Raw genomic sequence first — 16,791 nt, 5'->3', positions numbered from 1 at the left:
TTATTTGAAAATAAGTAAAAATAAATTTTGCAAGCTCGGTGTCGAGGTCACGGGGTCGGTGTTGCTATTGGAAATTTGTTAACTTAATATAATAGAAGATATTTAGGTTTGCAATAAGAAATGATAAAATTTTTAAGTTAAAAACAATTGATTTGAATGACATTTAAAATTAGGTACAAAATTATAGGTTCCTAACCAAAAATTTGCAAAACAACAATGAATATTAAAAAAAACCATTAAAAAATTAAATATAAATTTTCTTTTATATATGTTAAAAGTAGTTGTATAACAGAAAACCCTCTGAAGTATTTTGAAGATGTCTGTCTTGTTCATGTACAACACGCCCAACAAAAAGTTCTTAATGAGTGAAACAGAGGGGTGATGTTTGCAAATCATTAGTCCAACGGTAAAAGCGCGGCCGTGAGTCTATAAGAGAGCGACGAAACCTCTTTCTTGTCTTTTCTCATTTACAAGTAGAAAGTAAATCTGTATTCAGTAATTAAAGTCTTTCTCTTTTGGGTGGTGCTGCTTCTTTAACAATTTACTGTTAAAAGGGAGAATCAGTTCCATTATAGTTTAGCTCGAGCTTTTGACGTACATTTTACTGATGCATATACGCAAATCTCAGGAACCTTTAACATTTGAGATAAAATTTTTAGAAAATTTTATTTGCGAGTACACATTTGATACTTATTGTACGGAATCTTTGATCAAAATAGATTTAATTTTTATTATTGTATAACCATTTTCTAGTTCACCTCCTCTTTAAAATATCATTTTTTTGAAACGGAAATTTTTTAGGTTATCTAAGTTTTCAATGCAAAATGTACAATTAACATGAAAACTTATTTTATTTTAGACGATAAAATTATAATAAAATGAGTTTAAACAAAACGATTTTTCAATAAAAATCATTATAATAAAATTACAATAAATTTAATTAAAATTAAATTAATTTATTAGTTATAATAAAAATATCAATTTCATGTTGCAAACGTTTTGATTTAGGATAAAACGATACAATTGCAGGCTACAAATAAGTAGCAACAATATTCTAAATTTAACAGGTTTATCAAATTAACAATTTGTAATTAAGTATTTTTCAGGTAAAAATGTAATTAAATTTAATTTACCTCTAAAGATTCAAGCGATTCTTAATTTGTAACATTCAATAATGAATACAAATGAATAACTACTCTGGCTAGAACAAACTTGAACTTGTCAACAGTCATGTTAGGTTGGAATTCAGGGTTGTGTAGCATTAATAAATTCAGAAGTTAAAGTCAGGGTACGGACACAATTTGCATCGGTTGGTTTCCATTGTCTCCACTCGCTATTTGTCGTCATTCTCGTCAACTACCGCATCCTGCTCTAGTGAAAATTTAGTGACTTTATAGTAACTTTTAATTTAAGTAAAAATTACTTAAAGTTAAGTTAAGTTACTTAAGTTACTTATTTACTCTATAAAGTTACTACATTTTCACTAGATCAGGGTGCGATAGTTGACGGGGGAAGAAAAGTTGGAAAAGCTGTTTAAAAAAAAGTAAAAAAAAAACGTTTTCATTAAGAGTGAATAAAATTTGATATAAATAAAAACAATGGTTAAAATTAGAAAAGAAGTTGATATAAGAACTTGGAATTGATTTTGTCGATTGCTCTGAATTCTATATATATCTATATGTATGTTGGTTGTAAAGAAACAGAGAAGGGTCTTCTCATGGGACGTATGAGGGATGTAAGCGAAAAGGACGTTCTGAGTGATTGTGGTTGCAGCAATCTTGACACTCCCGGACATTCTTGTCTTTTTCTCTATGCGTATGTTGAAGAAATAATTTCGCAACTAATTGACAAATAATTTCTTTTATATGGATCTGAATAATTAAAACTTAAAATCCTTTTATATTCGTTGTTATTGATTCATTTAGAGGGTGGGGAGCGGTTAGGTATTTTTTACAAGATTTTTATGTCATAATTTTTAATTTTCTTTATCCCCTCCCTCCTAAGTTATATTTTTAACATTTCGTGAACGAGATATATTTTCTTTATTATTGTTCGAAGTTAACTAAAATGTATACAGAAAAAATAGATTCCTATAATTGATTAAGTGACTGCAATATATAAAATTAGTGGTTTTTGTTCTTAAATGTCTTTAATATAATTTCGAGTATATGAAATTCTCTTCGGTTCACCCTCACTTCTAAAGTCTAATATGAATGCTGTGGTAACCTAGTATTTTATATACCTTATAAGATCTATGGAGTCTAGGCAATAACATTTAACGATAATTCTAGGGTTCTCTGCACAAACCCTGGGGCCCCGTATACATATATACTATAAATGACTTATGTCGATCTCTGCAACGCAGTTTATTGTAAAAAAAATATATCAGATTTTCAAAACTAAAAATGTCGGATTCAATATGGCGGAAATTTTTTAAGTCGTAATTCGGGGTTCTTGATTCTAATTTTTTCTAATGTATTAGATTCGTTATATATACTTTAATTCTCTGAGTCTCTAAATATCAGGTTGACTTGGTTGGTTGAACCTGAGCTCGCAATAAAGATAATTACTATTTTGAGGGTATAAAGAGAAACGAATCATTTTCTGTCTTTAGTATAAATATACTGGGTGTCCTATTCATTGAGTTTCCCCTCATAAAGACATAAAGGGTCATAACTTAACACAAAATATCTTCATTTAATCTAAATTCTATGCAACATTTTTAAATAATTAATTTTTTACGTATATTTCCCGCCCTTTGTAAAAATATTGTGAAATTTTTCCCGACTTTTTATTAATATTTCACCGGATTGTGACAAAAAAAAAAGATATCTAAATTAAAATCGATAATTTTGCTTCGTTTTCTTTTTGTAGAATGATAGGAACACAAGAAAATATTTTCTTTTTGATTCGCGGTACAAATTGCAAATCACCCCATGTATATCGTTAGAATGAGAATGATCAAGCTACGCAATAGTACGTAAAGCATTGCCATTCCCGCGAAACGAGTGGAGAGTCAGCCCCCGGCTTTGTGGTACAATCCAGTCGGATGACAAGGCAGGGTTTTAGAGGACAGGTGCTACTGACGCCTTTGATCTCTTCCACGTTACATGCTGCGGAGAATCGTCGACGAAAAAGGGAATTATCGAATTGCGAAATATTCAGAACTCTATTTTCCGACCTGTCTCGCTAAACAAACATTATCTCTTCTCACAGGAAAAATAGAAAAAACTTCTTATAAGTTTCTCTTTATTTGTTTTTAGTTTGCTGTGTATAGTAAATTACCAGAGAACCAAAAAGTATATAGAAAGAAATAAAAAGGTTATATATACGCAGTTATAATGATAAAAAATCTATTTTACTCCGATTCTTATATTTTCCTTAATATTTATTTGCGAATCTATTTTTGAAATTTATTGACGTAATATTTTGACAGGACAATTAAATTATATTAATTAAATTAAAAATAAAGAAAAGAAAAATTATTTTCTAACCTACAAAATTTTCTAATGCATACATGCATTAAGATGCATGCATTTACAAAAATGTTCGTATTTTTACTTTTTGAACGTTGTTGGTATTTATTTAGAAAGATCGCTTTGCTTGTTTTTCGACGAAAATACTTGTGTCACATGAAATGTCCCAATGTTGTCAAGTACTACTGGAGTCATAAAGCAACCATTAAAATTTAGAAACTAGTAGTTTCACAACTCCGTCAGTCTTTCGTTTGCGTTTGCGGTTACGATTCTGGTTACGTTTCTACTCTGATCAGGCCTTAAACATCTTAATAAAAAAACTCACCTGGAAGGTTGCCATTGTCCCCACTCATCATTTGTCATAATTCTCGTTAACTACCGCACCCTGCTATAGTAAAAATTTAGTGACTTTTTAGTTAAAATTAAAAGTTTCTATAAAGTCACTAAATTTTTACTAGAGCAGGGTGCGGTAGTTGACGAGAATTATGTCCAGATTTTTGAATAAATGACAAAAAAGTAATAGCGTATATATATGAGAAACATTTCTTAACCTATTCATACAAATGATCAAAGTTAGTCGGTATATGTCACCCCCATGATGAACCTACCAACGATCCCATGCGCGATTCCCAATGGGCTTGGAAGCTGTTGACGACAAATTGAGGGTTAAAATACTATCGGTAAATAGTAAGTGGAACGAAGGGTGATGTCTATCAGATAGCCTCCGGATTATAACCCTAATTTGAACCGGGTGCCACCTCACCTCGCATTGGAGCGTGTTAGTCCGCGAATAGGCTTGAATATTAAAGTAGACTGTAAACTATGACCCATTTACATTTTCTAATGCACTGTAAAAGAATTTTTTCTATTTTTTAAAAATTTCTATGAAAAAACTATTCTTATATATGTACTGAGAATTGTTGCAAAGAAAACAATTTAATTTTAAACTATAAGATAACTTTTTTTTTGATTTACATGTAAAATAATAAAATTAAAAAAGAAAAACTTGGGTGTTATTTAAATATTTTAATATTGAATTTACATATATAATTTTACACGAAAGTGGCTTAATATATAGTTTATAATTTATTAAAGATTTTTCTAAACGTGTAGAATTCACACGCTCATCAATCAAGTTTCGTCGACGGCCTAAATTCCTTAAGATCTCACGAGCTGTTCACAACAATTTGCGAAGGAAATAATAAGATTACTCCTTTGAGTAACCTTTTTGCTGAGATTCTGGAACCTCCGTGTCGACCTTTAGCCATGCGAACACAGAGCTACCATATTGTGGGAGTCTTGGAAAAATTCTCATATATAATAAGTAAATCGGTACCTAATACCCACCCACCATTACTAATACTAATACTATTGATGGTTGCTTGTACTATTCCGCATATCTGCTCTACTATAATTATAGTTGCTCGATTCACTGAAAGATTTCGAGATTCCCAATCATTTCGTTTTCGACTGTTTTCGCCGCTTTTAGGGGGACACAGGCTCGCACTTAAATATACCCTTGAGCTGTTCTTCAAGGAAAGAAAAATGGAAAAATAAAAAGCAAAGTATAAAACGCACAAAAATACTTTATTGTTCCAAGTTCATAATTCATAAAGTATAAAACTGTTTTACCGACTGCTGATGGAGTAGAAACATACTCTCTATTATAAAAATTAAATTATAGAAAATTCTTAACAAAGCAATCTCTTCTCTCAAGTGTCCACACGGAAAACAAATTATTTGATATAAGTAATTGATTATTTGAGTCAAATAAAAATTTTTCAGTTAATGTACCCAGAATGCAGAGATGGGATATTTGCTTGTTTGTTATGACTCTCTAATATTGATTTGATAAATATTTCATTTTACCAAAAATTCAGATTATAGAGCTAGGAATTGAATGTTTTGGGGAATCCGATCCTGACGTTTCGTATATATATATATATATATATGTATATATATATATAGGATAAATGTTACGCGTGTGGGGTAAAAGGCTCTGGGTCCAAAGTGAAGGGTTCGCCGAACACAGAGATTAGCAGTTCAGACGAGACTTTCGTGTTTCTCGGATCCTAAAACCGTAGATCACGATAATTGTGAGAACAATGCCGCGGCAAAATTTCACGCTAAGCGATCTTCGAGTCTCTGGACGAAATTCCGGCGATCATAGATCACGATCGATTCCCATAGGAATACGAACTGGCTAGACATGTCGATCAAGAAAAATGATCCATTACATGCATTTACGTGCTCCTCAAAAATTTAGCTTTGCGTATTTGTCAACCAAAAATAGACTCCAATGGTCATAATTTTTTCTAATACAATAAGAAATTTGTGGAAAAATATAGCACACTTTTTAAGAACTTTCAATTATAGTCAGTGAATTTTAGATAAACTTGAAATAGTTATCAATTTTCGCGTGCCAAATTAAAATTGTACATGATTGTGAGTGAGGCACGTGTAAAAGACAAGCAAAATTTTTTGACCGGGTCTAAATGCAAGCCCAAAAGTTGCAGGTTAAAAGCAGAAAGAATGTATAATTACGAAGCATAAAAGTAACCATCGCCCACTCAGCCAGCACTCATTGTGGCCTATCGTTTCGGGTTCGTCGCACCCACAACTGCAGGTTCCCATCGATCTCTCCAAGTTCGAGATATTCGGCAATTTTTTTAAAGCCGATTATGGTTACGTGAGTGCTGGTTCCTCTCGCTATAAAAGCGTTAATGATGACTGTTGAGCGGGTGGAATCATCAGGAATTGAAAGCATTTCTGAAAAGTATTCGCTTACTTTTTCATATTCCACGCTCTCTCCCACGCGAACTTCTCTCTCACAGTTCCGGCTTTTTCGTATAATGATTTCGCTTCTCGTGTCTGAATATTTTTTTACCAGTCTCATACATACATACATACAAACATATATATTTCTTCATAAAACCATTAATTTTTTGTTTAGTTTTGCCTCATCTATTTGTCAATTAACCTTTTCCGGTGTGCGAACCTAGATATAAATTTCTCTAAATATATAGTATTCTTGATTAGTTTTAACAAACTTTATAATGAAATTACATTTATTAGAAATATTTTTAATTATCCAAATTTTAATGAAAATCTTAAGAATTTTTAATTAATTATCTGGTTTAAGGAATAAAATTATTAAATTACTGAAAAATTAATGTTGATAATTTAGTTATATTGATATATATTTAGTGAGACTATATATGTGACTAAATGATCTTCTGCTTCACCATCTGCCATGTCGGATTGTTAACTTGGGTAGTTTAGCTCACGCATATCAAATTGGGCATGGTATGGCTGAACGTTCAATGTGCATTTCTATATTAATACGATTCAGATATACGTAATGTCCTGTGGGATTTTGTGACCGCGTACAGAATCTTCCCTCGCTATCATATCATGAAATAAACGATATGCATATGTAAATATTGTGACATACCATTTCAAATCGACGAAAAACGTCGAGACATTTCACGCGTGCTCATATATATCCTATTTTTAAGAGTTCTCACCGGGATTTGCATAAATTGAACGAGAAAAATTTGATTGAGAAAGAACTGAAATATCACTTTAATTCTTTTCAAAAAAAGCATGATATATAGTTTTATTGTAAGAATTTCTGTTTATAAAAATATATAGTTAGTCATTTCTAGACTAATTTTTATTGTTTGTTTCTTATTTATTCCATTAACGTAATTAAGACTTCTATTTTGACTGGAAATTGAATTTACTTGATTCGTAGGCTGAAAATATTGTTGATTGAATCAAACCCCATATTTTACCAAATGCACATTCTTTTGCAGAAGCTTCGATCGTATTAACAAAACGGGGATGATCTTGTTAACAGGATCAAGGATTACGTGCGAACCAAGGGTCCCTCTTATTAGTGTGCAGTTGATCCTTCGATCCTTTGGGACTAGACATCACTTTTCTTTGCCACTGAATGACCGACTAACAAAGAGTTGGATTTCTATATGTACTTTTTAAAAAAGGAAGCAGCAGTTGAAATACTTCTTTCTTTAAACTTCAATATTTGAACTGTTTTCTATTTTTAACAAAATAAAAGGAAAAAAGTTTTAATAATTGAGGTATAAAAAATGTATCATATTTTTTAAATTTGGTTTTTATTTTATTGAAAAGTTAAAAGATGAAGAAAAATAATGATATATAAAGAAACACATCAGTCAGATAATTTAACTGTTGTTTTATAACATGAAAATGCGTTTAAGCAACCAGTTCTAAAAAGGCAACTACCTTTGTTAATATAAACTTTTTAATCTCGGTATAATGTAAAGTAGAGTTAATAACAACGTCTTATACGGTCCAGGCTCTTCAGAGTTCCTTTGTCGTTCACTGGACCGTATGATTGCCGAAGTTCTGAACTGTTGGTGCTGCAGACATTTCGTTGAATGTTACTCGCCTGAGCGGACAAAGGCAAATCTAAATCTACTGTATTTGAGGTAACGGATCTCATCTTTACAAGGAGAATTATGACCGCAAAAAATGAAATTTCATAAGTTAACAAAAAACATTCTTACCCCCTTCTAATAAATTTCAAATGCAGCTGAAACATTTTTATACTCTCTCAGAATTTAAAATTTTCTTCTAGATTTAAGATTTAAAATAAAATTTTTTGCAATATATTTATTTTTTTACGTATTAATATTAAAGAAGCAGAGATAATGTCAGTGACAATGTTTATTTTTATTGTTTTCCTAAAGTTATACTTTTTTTTGGAAAAGACCTGAAAATTTTAGTGAAATAGCCTCGCCTTACGATGTGTGGTAGAAAAAAGTAACCATTATATATATAAATCACGACTATGCATTCCTCAGTCTGTACGAGTTTTCGATTTACTCGACGAGAATGTAAAATCAGGATTTTCGACAGATGGCCGGAATCTCAGACCTCCGGCCGTAAAATAGGGAAACCCCAACTTGACGATTTTTTGCCTCTGGCATTGCGCCGATGAAAAAGTTGCACTCTGAGTGCTCCATCTTGTTTTTCAGTTTTCAACATTTTCCTAGACGATTTCGAAAAAGTTTTATCCATTGTCGTTTTATTGCATTCGATAAACTTATTTACTATATAGTTTCTGTAAATACTAGCAAAATTACCATTATCAATAATGTCCTATTTGAAACCAACAAATTTCTAAACTAATTTAAAAGAAAAATTTTTAGGTTAAAAATCAGATGGTTGCTTTATGACTCCAGTAGTACCTGCCAACATCTGGACATTTCACGTGAAGTATTTTCGATGAAAAGTAAACAAAGCGATCTTTCTAAATAAATACCGACGAAGTTCAAAAAGTGAAGGAATAAATGAGATTAAAATCAAAAAGTGACAAAATTGATAATAATCGTCGATAAGTAGCAATTTTATAATTCGACAATTTTTGTAAATTCATGCATCATAATCAATGAAAAATTTTGTAAGTTAGGAAAAATTGTTTCTTTTATTTCTTTTTAATTTAATAAATGTAATTTAATTGTGCTGTCAAAATATTACGTAAATCAATTTCAAAAATATATTCGCAAATAAATATTAAGGAAAATATAAGAATCAAAGTATAATAGATTTTTTATCATTGAATAATGTCTAAGGTGTTGTAATTTTTTCTTGTGTTTCATCTTTTTCTGTGGTATTTTGACGAATGGAAATTTAATTCGAAGCTTATTTGCAGCTATTATTGGAAGTAATATAAACTAACCTTTAAGTTCAAATCGAATATATAATTGGTTGGTTTCCATTGTTCCCACTTGCCAAAATCCCCACTCGTCATTTGTCATAATGCTCGTCAACTACCGCACCCTGCTATAGTGAAAATTGAGTAATTCTATTTGTAAAATTAAAAGTTACTATAAAGTTACTAAATTTTCACTACAGCAGGGTGCGGTAGTTAACGAGAATTATGACAAATGACGATTGGGGGTTTTTGGCTAGTGGGGACAATGGAAACCAACCAATTTTGGTTAAAAAAAAACAGATTTCTGTATTTAAATTAAGAATTCTCTTTTCTAAATGTAAGATGTATCATGGTACAGCAATGCATTTATTTGGTTGATTCAATCAAAATTTGGTTGCTTCGAATAATTCTTATTCCTCGTGCAATCTTCAGTATATTTTTATTATCTATCAATTTTATTTTATTTCTTGCTGCAACTGCTTGAAATGATTTGCATCTTATGAACAACTGTGTGGATAATAATGGGTGATTCAGTTCCTTTTACGATTTTGCTCCTTCGCACATAGGCGTGTGTTTGCTTTGCACCAGGATCATTAGCCGAATGGTTTCGTCCGCGGGGCCCCCAAGTCAATGATTAAGATGGTCGTTATGCTATATTAGCGAGGCGGGGCATTAAGGTCCCCATAGTGATATATTAGTGACATTAGTTCCATTTAGTTTACAATAGTACGAAGCCGCATAACCAACGAACCGCCGCACGTTTACTCTCAATCGTTAAAAAATTAAAGCAACTAGGTTAACAAATTATTTACATGAAAATATTTTTATTCATATTTTTTTAAATTGATAACTTAAGAAAAAGGGACTATATTTTTAGTTTTAAATAGAATATTATAGTTAATGAAATGTAGCGTTTCTTGAAAAAAGGGAGTATACTACTTGTTTGCTATTAATTATAAAGAAATGCTTCATTTTTCTTTTATAGTTTTATGCGGTGAAAAGCTTATATATTTCACGTTGTTTTTTCCTCCTTTCTTCTTTCTCTCGGACTATAAACAAAAAGTAAAAGGAAAGAGTACAAGCCTGAATAACCAGCTTTGAAGTAAGTTCGCCCATTTAGATGTTAAAAGAAAAATGTTTTTTTCCGTTTTCCTCAACGGCGCAAGTTACAATTGCTTCGCGAGATAAAGTTTGCCATCGTTATTCCAGAAGGAACCGCGCATACCGTCGCACCCTTTATTATGCAAAGTAAAAGCAAATTTCAACAATTTTCTCCTCTCTTGCGACTGAATTATACGTTTTTGTTATTGCTTACTGTGGCTTTTCTTTGGCATAAATTTTATAAAACTGCGTATCAAATCTTGCTGAAGAAATAAAAATGTGTTATTAAAATAATTTTTTTAATTGGCTTACTTATTTGTAATTGATTTAAAATATTTTAAAACTCAATATCTACAAATTTAGACATTCGCCATAATTCTCGGTCGACTACCGCACCCTGCTCTAGTAAAAATTTAGTGACTTTTGTGGTAACATTTAATTTTAACTAGAATTTCACTAGAGCAGGGTACTAAAATTTAAACAAATTTGGTCGAAACAAATGTACAGAAATAAATTCCATTTTAACTAAAGTATAATATACTGAAATTGAGAAAAGAAATTTGAAGAATTTTGAAGAGATGAATTGCTGTCGGAAGCAAATGTGTTTTTTGAGAACACGTATACAAAGCGGACCATGTGGCGAAGCAAACCACCAATTTTAATACACTATTGTTATGATTTATTAGGGCTACGGTTGGTATAGTAACTTACACCCTAACGCCTTGGGGCGTGGGCGAAAAAAATCTCGGGACGAAATGATTCTACTTCTACTATTATTACCCAATAAATGAAGACGATCGTTTTGAATTATTCGCTTTCCGATTTTTTCCGCACGATAATTTTATTTTTATCTTTTTCAACACAGCCAAAACTAGATAAAAATGAAGATTTTGTCGTTTCAAAGTGGAGAGTTGTATTCCAATGTGAAAAAAATTATAAAAATGCTACTTATCGACGTTTATTATCAATTTTGTCACTTTTTGTTTTTAATCTCATTAATTCCTTCACTTTTTGAACTTCGCCGGTATTTATTTAGAAAAATTGTTTCGTTTACTTTTCGTCGAAAATACTTGTGTCACATGAAATGTCCAGATGTTGTCAAGTACTACTGGATTTAAAGAATATTTCGTGTATTCTAATTCAGAGATTGTCTCCTTGACTTTAGAAATGCAAGAATTTGCAATGAAATAATTACGTTTGGGATTTTTTTGAATAGTAGTTATTTTTATGATTTTAATCAGTACTACAGTGATTTGTTATATAATAAAATTTAATATTATATGTGAGGGTGTATTAATTAATTTAGGTATGTGGGCGGCAACGGAGTCTCGTAATAACGGATAGGATGGGTGTATATAGACGTGAATGCGGATCGTTTCGTGGCTTTAAGTCGGTTCACCACTTTCAATTCTATCACGTTTGTCGTGGATGACTATAACGAGAGGAGGATAGATGATGTGTGGAGAATGAACGAGAGAAGCATAAACAATGCAAGTATCCAGAAACGAAGGGGTTTGAGCACTTGGCACGTAGGACTCCCGTCTCAGTTATGTCCAATTACCAGCTGGGCGCGTATCTTCATGGGGGGTCCTACACGCAATTGTTGTATTTCTCTTTTGTTCCCCTATGTGATTGGAGTCATTGTTTTTCTCTTCTTCTTGTAATTATCAAATCCAAAAGAGTCCCATGAAAATCATCTACATCCATCGTTAGGGAATTTCTCAAATCAAATATTTCTAGTCAATCTCTATTCTTAGTGGAAGACAATAAATCCCCTCGCGGTTTAATTAAGACGCACTGGATTAAAAACACGACTAACCAGTTTTAAAATTCTTAAAAATTATCTTCTTTATTAAAGTACAGAATTAAAACAGTTTTTTCCATGTAGAGAAGTAAACCTGTCGCTTAGTCGTCTTTTGGTAATAAGTCGAAAATTTTTTTTTGTTGTAAAGACCTTCTCCTCTTTGTCTATCGCATTTCCCTTTCGCCTAAGGCTCGAATAGTATATTATATACGTTCTTGTGGAATAAAGATTCTTTGACAAAATTCTCCCTTGGGATCTGCTTTAGGGACGGGTATATGACCACCAGGAAATGACTGAACCGGGTTAGGATATTGCGTTACGATGAAGTTGTCCCACAAGATAGATACCGGTAGAGTGTCATGAGACCCTTCGTAGAAGTGGGTCTTGACCAGAATAAATGTGAGCCAGAACATCACTTTTGGTGAATTTATTGCATTAGTTCTTTTTTCTCATATTGTCAGCATGTCAAATTTAACAATACAAATAGAATAATAATAAGAAGGAAATTTTCAATTCAAATGAAAAGTTTTTGTATTAGGAATTATTTGTAACTAAATCTATGGTTCTGACTCGTAACCCCTATGAAGACATAAACTCATGTCCACGCGTAATTTAAAGTTTTTAACTCCCAGTAGGTGGTTGACCACCACCTGGGGCACAGGACACCTTATCGTGCCAACAGCTATATAACAACTTTCTCTGTTGTCTTCTTTTTAAAAAAAGAATTTTTGTTTTTTCCCTCTTATTAATTTTTTATGAGTTGTGTTTGCAGTATATATTCGCTACCGCTGCTACTATATATATAGTAGAAATAAATAAATTTCAATCTTCTAGAGAAAATTAATATTCGGTGGCCAGAAAGGCAAGAAAATAGTTTGCGTACGATAACGACGGAATCGAAGGGATTTCGTTAAAGACAATTATAGTTAACTATACATATAAATGTTATACATACTTAAATTGAGATAGTGGCTTATATGAGTAATAATAAATCACAGTTTGGTAATTTGCAGTAAATAAATAAATAACAATTAATAAATAAATATATAATAAATAGAAAAAGTAGTTGAGAAAATGAATTGTAGTTTATCAATCAACATTTGTGGTTTCCTTTTTTGAGATTGCCTTTTCAATTGAATGAGTTTTACATTTCAGATTTCACGTTCTTTCGTAAATGAAATCCTCGGACTCTAAAGAAAATTAATATTCGGTGGCCAGGAAGGCGAGAAATGTTCGTCTTACACAAATTAACAAAAGAACATTGAATTTATATAACAAATGATTTGACTAATTGTAAGTGTTAATGTTATATTAAAAGGTAAATTTTGATTAAAGTAAATTTATTTTTCTTAGTTTCGTAAATCGAAATACCGAGGCTTTCGTGTCATGACGCCATTTGCAATATTGGCACGCGTAGATACGTTGCATATCAAAAAATGCTCGAATTTCTAAACCTACTAGGCCATTACTTTCAATTTATGTGCTTGCCGATTCTTAAATCGACAAAGTTTGGGCGACCGCCCGCGGCTCATTTGGTCAGGCTGCGTGATATTTATATAGGTTCTTACGTACTTATATAAATCGACTGAAAGCACGATTCATTTATGGATGATTGGTCGAATTTTCTGTTTTCATCAACTGCCAAAAAATGTTGATCTTTATTCATTTTTCGTAGTATAGTTGTTTGCACTATAATAAAAAGTGCTACCAGCAAATACTTAACAATTGCTTAAAAGAATGTCGTCGTATATTTGGATCGATCAGTCATATCGAAGCCGCAATTCGTCGAGTGCTATTCCTTTCTCAAACAATGGCAATACGTTCTTTTCGGGTCACTGCCTTGGCATGATACTGGAACCAACGCGAATTGGGGTGCCGCGTAGAGGTATAGGGTGAAATTTAGTGCGGCGCGAGGGGTCCTCTGAATTTTGCCTAAGGCGAGGTTTATAGCCCTTCTTTGTGAATCTGGACGTGTGCTCCACTACAAACCTATACATATATATAGACTCTCGAAAATTTGCTTCGATCCACCAGGTTTATCGATGTAAAAGACAAATGTCGGGTATTCAAAAGATTTCAAAACTTAAAGCAATAGCTCTTTAACTTCATTTTTGTTATTCCCATTTGTAGAAATTTTTCTCAGTCTTAATGATAATGAGCCTAGTTAAAGGATTAGGATTATAAATCCACCGGCTTCTTTAAAGTACCAAACTTGCTTTTCTTCTGGCATATATATGAAACACACTCTCTGGTCACATTAAATTTTTTTTAAAAGCTTCTCAATTTTACCGTAACATTCCTTTTTTTGCTTGAAAAAAATTTAATAACAGAGGTTTCACGTGGATATTTCTTATTTCTATGGGTTAAACTAAATTGTCAGTGAAGGTATTTGAAGAATGTTGAAAATCTGCATTGCCAACGTCACGCGACAAAACCTGATTTTTGTGGCAATTTACTAGTTCACGAAGGTAAATATATTGACGTATTCAAACATGTGCCAGCGTGCGTGGGTTCACGCATGAACATACTCACGCACACTTAATACAAATTAAACTCACGCATATATATAGCAGGCAGAGTTTAAGCCTCAGGCGAAGTACCAACTATAATGAGAGAGGCGAGAGCAAACGGATATCTTCGACTTCAAGACTTGCTTGAGTCGCATATCAATCGCGACAAACTATCTCAAGAAAAAAATTATTATTTCTACAAAACAAATTTTGAAAAAAAGATATTATTTCTAGAATCTGTCATTTAGCATAATTCCTCTCGGCATTAAGCTAAATAAGTAAACGTTAATTTGTATATTTATTTTTATAATTTGCATTAGTAATAATTCTGCTTCTGAATATTGTTGTATATGAAGAAAGTTAAATCTTGGAGTTGAAATAAGTTCAAGTTGCTTTCTTTCACATTCTGAAAATAAGTGCTTGAGACATGATACTACATACATCAGAGAAATACCGGGCTTTGGTGAGTTCGAAGCTTGTTCGCGCTGTGGGCGTTCGACTCGAGTCTCAAATACGTTCAGAACTAATGTTTTATCACGAATTAAGAGCTGTAGAGCAGTAACGATCGTACTGTTCTGCGTCTTTTTTATGGCGCTGTATTTTTATGAGCCTATGCGTATGGGGCTTGTAAAATGTTACTGGATCACGCACCAAAGTTCAAAAAGAAATATCCAACATTTTAAAAAAGAAATTTTCTCCTCTCAATAGAAAATTATTTAATTTTTCATAATTTATTATAGAAATAATTGTCTAAATTAAGTTTATGAAAATAAAAACTTCATATCTTTCTGAATTTGATATATTCCTTTGAATAAATTACAAATCTGAAAGAATCCATCGATATTGTACTCAATATCGAGGGGTCGTTTCTTATCAAAGAAAAATATTCCCTCGTGAAACTTGAAAGAATCCGGAGAAACTGCAGATTTAAAGTAGCCAGAAATTGTATCTTGTAGAGTAACTTGAATCCACACGTTATGCATACATCAAATTCGAAATTTACATTCTTTTGAGATGAGAAAATTGAAAAATAAGCTTTTCGTTTTACAAATCTTTTCAAGACATTTTTTTTAATATTGTTAAAAATTTTGCTATTTTTTATGTGTAATAGTTTTTTAGTTTATAAAAAAATGGAGACTTGATGAAAACAGGTTAAAATTCGATAAAAAAAAGATTGTATACAAATATTCGCTGAATCGAAGAGATTGGTTTGTGATATAAATCTCTCTTTTTTCTGTATCTTTGTAAAATGCTTAAAGATTGATTGAAAATGTTTTGAGAGGCCAATTCGCCACGCGCTTAAGTCAACAAGCTCTTCACCACCCCAAGAGAAAAAAAAACTCTCAATGGGCTTTCGATGTTTCGAGAAAAATTTTGTCTATACAACCCCAAAGTGTATAGGAGATCCTTTGCACCTGACAACCCTCAGGGGCTCTTTCTTGAACCTGAAAGGATTCTCGGTCACAGGCATTTGTATTTCTCAAGATCAATAGGTATCAATATCAATCTTTTCAACGATCCTTTCAGAAATTCTCCTGCATCGTTTCCCGATTTTCCAACGAATCATCAGACCACGTCGAACCTCCACCTTCTAAACCAATATTAGGTACAGCTTTTACGTTTTGTCAGTTTTCTTTCCATATGGCGACATTTCTTGCAAACTAAACATGTTTAGCTATTTCTTGATTTGTTGGCATCACATGTCAAGGAACAAATATATTCTATTGATAAGATATTTATTTTCCACTAGATTTAGTTTTTAGATAAAACTTGCTATTAAATATATAGGTACTTGTAAATTGAAATTGAGTTTGAAATTATGTTAAATTTTTTAATGAAATATAGAAATTTTGTTCCAATCAAAATATGCAAATTAATTTTCTGGTTTGTATTTTACTTTACAATTAAGTTGTATATATATTTTTTTATGAAATTGTTGATAATTTATCGGATGCATTTTAAACCGATATTACCGTTAACTAGAAAACAACTCTATTAAACAAAGTTTACGATGTAAATTAGAACGCAGTTGATAATGTTCAGATTGAAAATAAATATAACTTACATCAATGATGCTGTTGATAGAAAATAGTAAAAATTATCCATTCTCCTATTTACTACGCATGTAATAGGAAATTACTTACGCAATATGCACATTAGATCATTTCCTTCCCTAATTAGGTAATTAGGGTAAGA

Source organism: Leptopilina boulardi, unplaced genomic scaffold, assembly GCF_019393585.1.
Source record: "Leptopilina boulardi isolate dan_hultmark-lab unplaced genomic scaffold, ZJU_Lbou_2.1 LbouV2_123, whole genome shotgun sequence".
Classification (NCBI taxonomy): Eukaryota; Metazoa; Arthropoda; class Insecta; order Hymenoptera; family Figitidae; genus Leptopilina; species Leptopilina boulardi.
The sequence above is the reverse complement of the archived record's forward strand: the minus strand, read 5'-3'. Positions refer to the sequence as shown.